Below are 8,454 nucleotides of genomic sequence, written 5' to 3'. Positions count from 1 at the left end.
AAAATTTTAAAAAAAAAAAAAAAAAAAATTTTTTTTTCCTTAGGGTAAACAGCAAATGAGTACTGCTTTAAAACAAAAATTTCTGCAAGCGAGATATTTTAAAAATTTATTTATTCTTAGTTTTTTTTATATACTCTAAACTTTACTCCTTTGAAGTGCACAATTTAGTGGTTTTAGAGTATGTTCACCATGTGTAGTATGTGCAGCCATCACCACAATCTAATTTCAAAACATTTTTTTGTTACTGTGTGTAAATGTTGATCGGCATCTGACTTGTTTCCTCTCTGGGCTAGTAAAAGTAAATGCTGTTACGAATATTCATGTACAAGTTTTTCTGTGGACATACACATATGTTTTTGATTTTTCTGAGTATACCGAAGAGTAGAATTCCTGAGTCACATGGCAAGTCCATACTTTCTGAAGAACTGTCAAACCATTTTCCAAAGTGGCTTCATCATCCAGCATTCTCACTAGCCATGTATGGATGCTGCAAGGTCTCCATTCCATCGTAAACACTTATTACTATCCCTTCCTCTTATTATAGGTATCCTGAAAGATTCTTATGGTTTTGACTCCTATTTTCCTGATGTCTAGTGATGTTCACCATGTTTTCATGTGCTTAATGGCCATTTGTACATCTTTGGAGAAATGTCTAATCAAATTCTTTGCCTATTTTTGAGCATGTTTTCATGTGCTTACTGGACAGCTGTATCTCTCTGGAGAAATGTCTAATCAAATTCTGTGCCTATTTTTAAATTGAGTAATTTATTGCTTAGAGCTATAAGAATTCTTTATGTAGACTAGATCCTAGATCTTTATCTGGTGCATGATTTGCCAATATTTTCTCCCAATCTGTACACTGTCTTTTCAGTCTCTTGACAGTGTCCTATGCTGTATAAAATCTTTTTATTTTGATATATCCAATTCATCCAATTTAACTTGTGTAGCTTTTTTCTTTTACTACCAGGTATAAGAATCCATTTCCAAATGCTTTTTTCTGAGGGTTTTATAGTTTCAGCTCTTACATTTATTACTATCTTTAATTCTTTAAGTGTAAGAAAAGTAACTTGATATTTTCATGAGTGATACTTTCCCAAGACTGTGGAGAATGATATTTATCTTTTAAAAATATTAATTCCAAAGTTTTGAGCCACACAAAAGAATGAGTTTAGATCTCCTACCTCATACCATTTTCCAAAAATTAACTCAAATGAGTCAAAATGCTAAAAGAAATAGGAACTCTTAAACATTGGTGGTGGAACTACAAAATGGTCTTTAGTCATGGAAAAAAGTTTGGCAGTTCTTCAAAAAGTCAGACAGTGAATTGCCATTTGACTCTGCATTTCTACATCTAGGTATATACCCGTAGGAATTGAAAAAGAGGTATTCAAACCAATACTGATACATGAATGATCTCAGTAGCACCGAATATCCACCAATGGATGAATGGATAAACAAACTGTCATAGCCATACAATGAAAATAATATCTAGTCATAAAAACAACCAGAGTGCTGATAAATGGTACAATATGGACGGACTTTTAAAACACGCTATGTGATAGAAACTGAACTCAAAAGGTCATATCTTTTATGATTTTGTTTATATGAAATACCTGTAATAAAAATTCTAGACACAGAAAGCAGATTAGTGGTTACTAAGTGCGGGCGTAAATGTGAAAGGGAGCGTGAGTGCTCAGTGGATACAGGGTTTTCTTTTGGAGAGATGAAAAGCCATTGAAACCAGGTGATGGTTGCACAACACTGTAAATGTTCTAAATATCACTAAACTGTACGCAATAATGGTTACCTTTAATAATGTGAATTTTACCTCACTAAAAAACCAACAGTGCAAAATTTACATATACCCTTCATTAAATTCCTCCAATGTTAACATCTAATATAACCTTAGTACATTTGTCAAAATCAGGAAGGTCACACTTGTAGACTATTGGGAACTATAGAAAGAAGAGCAAGTTTAAACAAAATCATGCCCCCATAATTCCCCATCAATGAAGAATATTCCAATGTCAAAGGCATTCCCATTGGTCAAGGCTCTAAATAAATCAGCTTCCTCCAAAAGGTCTTTACTCTTCTCTGTTTCATTACTATATGTTTCTCCACTAACAGTACTTTGGTTTGGATCAAAGTTATAGAGAAACTCTCTGAGAGTGTATCCAAGGTATCCTGATTTCATAGTTTGAATTGATGCCTAACCAGGACCTGGCTCCCAAATACTCGTTGAACGGAACTGTAGTCTCAAGTAGCATGTCCTATTCTTCTCTACTTCTAGTGAGAATTTGCTATTTTTTCACAGTACTATGTTCCAGTCCAACATGGACTCCCAGACAAGCTGCCTCTGAAGAGCAATTAAAAGGTATTTAAGTTCACCTTAATTGTCAACCCAATAGCCGATTAAGGAGACAGCAAACAATGTTCACCTGTGAATTTAGTTTGCCATGTTTGGAAATGGAAATAATTGGACAATTTCTTATTTGCAGGTGGAATCAGGGGAAAAGAATAAGCATTCAACAGGAGAATATTTTCTCTATGCAAAGGGTCTGTGTTGTACAAACAGTAACTTCTTCCCAATAAACTTCTACATTCTTTTTAAGCACATACTCATGGTTTGTTCACTTCAGTCGCTCAGTCATGTCAGACTCTTTGTGACCCCATGAATCGCAGCACGCCAGGCATCCCCGTCCATCACTAACTCCCGGAGTTTACCCAAACTCATGTCCATTGAGTCGGTGATGCCATTCAGCCACCTCATCGTCTTCTGTTCCCTTCTCCTCCTGCCCCCAATCCCTCCCAGCATCAGAATCTTTTCCAATGAGTCAACTCTTAGCATGAGGTGGCCTAAGTATTGGAGTTTCAGCTTTAGCATCAGTCCTTCCAATGAACACCCAGGACTGATCTCCTTTAGGATGGACTGGTTGGATCTCCTTGCAGTCCAAGGGACTCTCAAGAGTCTTCTCCAACACCACAGTTCAAAAGCATCAATTCTTTGCCATCAGCTTTCTTCACAGCACAACTCTCACATCCATACATGACCACAGGAAAAACCATAGCCTTGACTAGATGGACCTTTGTTGGCAAAGTAATGTCTCTGCTTTTTAATATGCTGTCTAGGTTGGTCACAACCTTCCTTCTAAGGAGTAAGCGTCTTTTAATTTTATGGCTGCAATCACCAACTGCAGTGATTTTGGAGCTCCAAAAAATAAATTCTGACACTGTTTCCCCATCTATTTGCCATGAAGTGATGGGACCAGATGCCATGATCTTCGTTTTCTGAATGTTGAGCTTTAAGCCAACTTTTTCACTCTCCTCTTTCACTTTCACCAAGGCTTTTTAGTTCCTCTTCACTTTCTGCCATAAGGGTGGTGTCATCTGCATATCTGAGGTTATTGCTATTTCTCCTGGCAATCTTGATTCCAGCTTGTGCTTCATCCAGCCCAGCATTTCTCATGATGTACTCTGCATATAAGTTAAATAAGCAGGGTGACAATATACAGCCTTGACATACTCCTTTTCTTTTCCTATTTGGAACCAGTCTGGTGTTCCATGTCCAGTTCTAACTGTTGCTTCCTGACCTGCATAGCGATTTCTCAAGAGGCAGGTCAAGTGGTCTGGTATTCCCATTTCTTTAAGAATTTTCCAGAGTTTCTTGTGGTCCACACAATCAAAGGCTTTGGCACAGTCAATAAAGCAGTACTAGATGTTTTTCTGGAACTCTCTTGCTTTTGATGATTCAACGGATGTTGGCAATTTGATGTCTGGCTCCTCTGCCTTCTAAATACAACTTGAATACCTGGAAGTTTACGATTCACATACTGCTGAAGCTTGGCTTGGAGAATTTTGAGCATTACTTTACTGGTGTGTGAGATGAGTGCAACTGTGTGGTAGTTTTAGCATTCTTTGGCATTGCCTTTGGGATTGGAATGAAAACTGATCTTTTCCAGTCCTGTGGCCACTGCTGAGTTTTTCAAATTTGCTGGCACATTGAGTGCAGCACTTTCACAGCATCATCTTTCAGGATTTGAAAAAGCTCAACTGAAATTTCATCACCTTCATTAGCTTTGTTCTTAGTGATGCTTCCAAAGGCCCACTTGACTTCGCATTCTAGGGTGGCCGGCTCTAGGTGAGTGATCACACCGTTGTGAATATCTGGGTCGTGAAGATCTCTTTTGTATAGTTCTTCTGTGTATTCTTGCCACTTCTTCTTAGTATCTTCTGATTCTGTTAGGTCCATACCATTTGTGTCCTTTATTGAGCCCATCTTTGCATGAAATGTTCCCTTGGTATCCCTAGTTTTATTGAAGAGATCTCTAGACTTTCCCATTCTATTGTTTTCCTCTATTTCTTTGCACTGATTGCTGAGGAAGGCATTCTTATCTCTGCTTGCTATTCTATGGAACTCTGCATTCAAATGGGTATATCTTTCCTTTTCTCCTCTGCTTTTCTCTTCTCTTTTATTCACAGCTATTTGTAAGGCTTCCTTAGACAACAATTTTGCCTTTTTGAATTTCTTTTCCTTGGGGATGGTCTTGATCCCTGTCTCCTGCACAATGTCACGAACCTCATTCCATAGTTCATCAGGCACTCTATCTATCTGATCTAGGCCCTTAAATCTCTCTCTCACTTCCACTGTATAATCATAAGGGATTTCATTTAGGTCATACCTGAATGGTCTAGTGGTTTTCCCTACTTTCTTCAATTTAAGTCTGAATTTGGCAATAAGGAGTTCATGGTCTGAGCCACAGTCAGCTCCTGGTCTTGTTTTTGCTGACTGTATAGAGTTTCTCCATCTTTGGCTGCAAAGAATATAATCAATCTGATTTCGGTGTTGACCATCTGGTGATGTCCATGTGTAGAGACTTCTCTTGTGTTGTTGGAAGAGGGTGTTTGTTATGACCAGTGCATTTTCTTGGCAAAACTCTATTAGTCTTTGCCCTGCTTCATTCTGTATTCCAAGGCCAAATTTGGCTGTTACTCCAGGTGTTTCTTGACGTCCTACTTTTGCATTCTAGTCCCCTATAATGAAAAGGACATCTTTTTTGGGTGTTAGTTCTAAAAGGTCTTGTAGGTCTTCATAGAACTGTTCAACTTCAGCTTCTTTAGCGTTACTGGTTGAGGCACAGACTTGGATTACTGTGATACTGAATGGTTTGCCTTGGAAACGAACAGAGATCATTCTGTCGTTTTTGAGACTGCATCCAAGTACTGCATTTCAGAATCTTCTGTTGACTATGATGGCTACTGCATTTCTTCTAAGGGATTCTTGCCCACAGTAGTCGATATAATGGTTATTGAGTTAAATTCACCCATTCTAGTCCATCTTAGTGCGCTGATTCCTAAAATGTCAATGTTCACTCTTGCCATCTCCTGTTTGACCACTTCCAATTTGCCTTGATTCATTTCACTTTCATGCATTGGAGAAGGAAATGGCAACCCACTCCAGTGTTCTTGCCTGGAGAATCCCAGGGACAGGGGAGCCTGGTGGGCTGAGGTCTGGGGTCGCACAGAGTCGGACACGACTGAAGTGACTTAGCAGCAGCAGCAGCATGGATGTAACAACATTCCAGGTTCCTATGCAATATTGCTCTTTACAGCATAGGACTTTACTTCCATCACCGATCACATCCACAACTGGGTGCTGTTTTTTCTTTGTCTCTGCATTCTTTCTAATTTCTCCACTTATCTCCAGTAGCATACTGGGCACCTATCGACCTGGGGAGTTCATCTTTCAGTGTCATCTCTTTTTGTCTTTTTATACTGTTCTAATTACGTTCAAAAATATCAGACTCAGGCTAGACAGTCTATGAAAAATTTAACATAAAGTCATTTCAGAAGAGTTTTCTCAGGTTCCCAACAAGCTTGTAAATATAGGCCAAAAGGAAATTAACAAAACACAACTTTTACATAGATGAGCTCTATGAGGCTAATCATGTGGCTGTTTTTAATTAAAACACAAACAGTTATTGATTTAATTTATCACAGAATTTTTCATAGGTTTGCTTTGAAATAAGTTATACCTAGAATTTTGGAAAACCTCAATTACTAATTTGTGACATTTTCTCCTAGGAGCTATTTAACAAAACATACATTTCAAATGAAGAATGTAGAGTAATGATACAGCAAACAGTATAAAATGGCAGACTATGGGCCAAATGCAGATTAAAGATATATTTTATTTGACCTACACATTATTTTAAAAAGTTTGAATTCAGAAGTATAACAAATTAAAAATCACATTTCAAATAAAAATTAAGGTTTCCAGCTTCTTTTGAAATATAAAGTCTGGCAACCAACTGGTCCTTTTCAGACATAGGGAGTGCCTGGAGGCAGGTCAAGGTCCAGCCTTTCCAAACTGTTCACTCACTTTGCTTTCCTTCTGGGTCCCATCAGACATTTGAGTTTGCAACCCCTACTCAAACATCAACTGTAATATTGCTATCTTGAACATTTCAAATCAATATTAAAGTTCCTGACAGTATTTTAAATTTTATACTTTTTACATTAATATATCTTAAAAGGCAGTTAGCAGGTCCTTATAGTTTATTTTATCTATAAGTGTCTATTTTACAAATAGTGTCTATTTACCATTCTGATGACTTATCAAACCTAAGTGGGGGGAGAGAGAAAGAGCTTCTGTTTCTTTTGTGGTACATTTTAAGATTACTGAAAACTGTATCTACAGTTGTTTAACAGAATTAAATCTTTTAAAAATTTAAGTAGCTGAAAATAAAATTCATTTCTCCTCTTGCCTTTAATGCTGCTTTTTGTACACCACACAGTTTTTCACTAAGAGACAGATGCAAGGAAACTTCCCGGGTGGCTCGGTGGAAAAGAATCCACCTGCTAAAGCAGGAAACACAGGTTCAACACTTTGTCTGGGAAGATTCCACATGCTGCTTGAGCCTGTGTCTAGAGCCCAGGAACCACAACTACTGAGCCCACATGCCACAACTTTCAAAGCCCATGTGCCCTAGAGCCCAGGCTCCACAAAAAGCCAAGCTGCCACAATAAGCAGCCCATGTACTGCACCTAGAGAATAGCCCCTGCTGGCAGCAACTAGAAAAAACCTGCACAACCACAGAAACCCAGCATAGTAAAAACAAAACAACAACAACAAAAAAGCAGACACCATATTTTTAAAGCAACTATACCCAAATAAACTGTAATTTCCTCAACTCCATTTGAAGGGCAAGGTCACAGATGCAAACTGCTCTGATGACAAAAGAAAAAAACAGCAGAGATGAAAAAGTGGGCAGTTCTGAGGGCCAAGATGAATCTATCTGTTAAGATGTCTCAACCTGTGTAGAAAATTTCAGTTATTTGTCCCCCACCCTCCTCCCTGCCATCGCCACACAGGAAACATAATTATGTCAAAGTGTTAATTTCTGGGCATCATCACCCTCAATTTCAAAGAATAGCATTTGTCAAAGAATGAATTTAAATGTAATTAATGTCAACTGTAGCTTTTAGTTGCCTATAGTAACAACTCTTAGAAATGACTGCTAATCCACCCACTTTTCTTTTTTTTTTTTTCCACCCACTTTTCAACGATCAGGTTATACTGAGTCGTTTTATGATACTCGGGTAAAAGCAGTTACTAGGAGATGGCTCTACTGTCAGTATGGGTCTAGTACACTTCTCTAAGCTGCCTAGTCCAGCCCTTTTAAAACATTTTTGCTCAAACAGATTCTAAAAGAATTTGGAAAAACCTGATGGCTCAGCAGGTAAAGAGCTGCCTGCAATGCAAGAGACACAGGAGATGGAGCTTCGATCCCTCGATTGGGAAGGTCCCCTGGAGGAGGAAATGGCAAGCTGCTCCAGGATTCTTGCCTGGGAAATTTCATGGACAGAGGAGCCTGGCATTCTACCATCCAAAGGGTCGCAAAGACTCGTACAGGAACGACTGAGCAACTAAACACAGATATATCCCTTAATACATTTAAGCTCATTTCTAAGAAAGCAATGTAAATATTTTCATTGTCTTAAATATATTCCCAGGTCAAGAGACATAAGAGACGTGGGTTTGATCCCTGGTTCGGGAAGATTCCCTGGAGGAGGAATGGCACTCTATTCCAGTATTCTTGCTGAGAGAATCCCATGTTTAGAGAACCCTGGCAAACTATAATACAAGGGGTTGCAAAGAATCAGACAAGACTGAATATCTGAACCACAAATAGCTATAAAATATGTAAATACTTGAATCTGTTAGAATTATTGATATTTTTAAAATAAAATGATTATCAGTTCAGTTCAGTCGCTCAGTCGTATCCGACTCTTCGCAACCCCATGAATCGCAGCACGCTAGACCTCCCTGTCCATCATGAAACTCCGGGAGTCCACTCAGACTCACGTCCATCGAGTCAGTGATGCCATCCAGCCATCTCATCCTTTGCCGTCCCCTTCTCCTCCTGCCCCCAATCCCTCCCAGCATCAAGAGTC

The 8,454-nt window shown here is 38.6% G+C and overlaps 1 protein-coding gene across 1 annotated transcript in view; it reads right to left on the bottom strand.

Annotated features, from left to right (window-relative positions):
* Positions 1-8,454, bottom strand: part of ITFG1 (integrin alpha FG-GAP repeat containing 1) — a 302,948-nt gene that overhangs the window by 273,138 nt on the left and 21,356 nt on the right. The window lies entirely within an intron of this gene.

This window comes from Bison bison, unplaced genomic scaffold (assembly GCF_000754665.1).
Source record: "Bison bison bison isolate TAMUID 2011002044 unplaced genomic scaffold, Bison_UMD1.0 scf7180017864192, whole genome shotgun sequence".
Taxonomy (NCBI): domain Eukaryota; kingdom Metazoa; phylum Chordata; class Mammalia; order Artiodactyla; family Bovidae; genus Bison; species Bison bison.
Note: the sequence above shows the minus strand (reverse complement) of the source record. Positions and strands in the feature narration are given on the sequence as shown.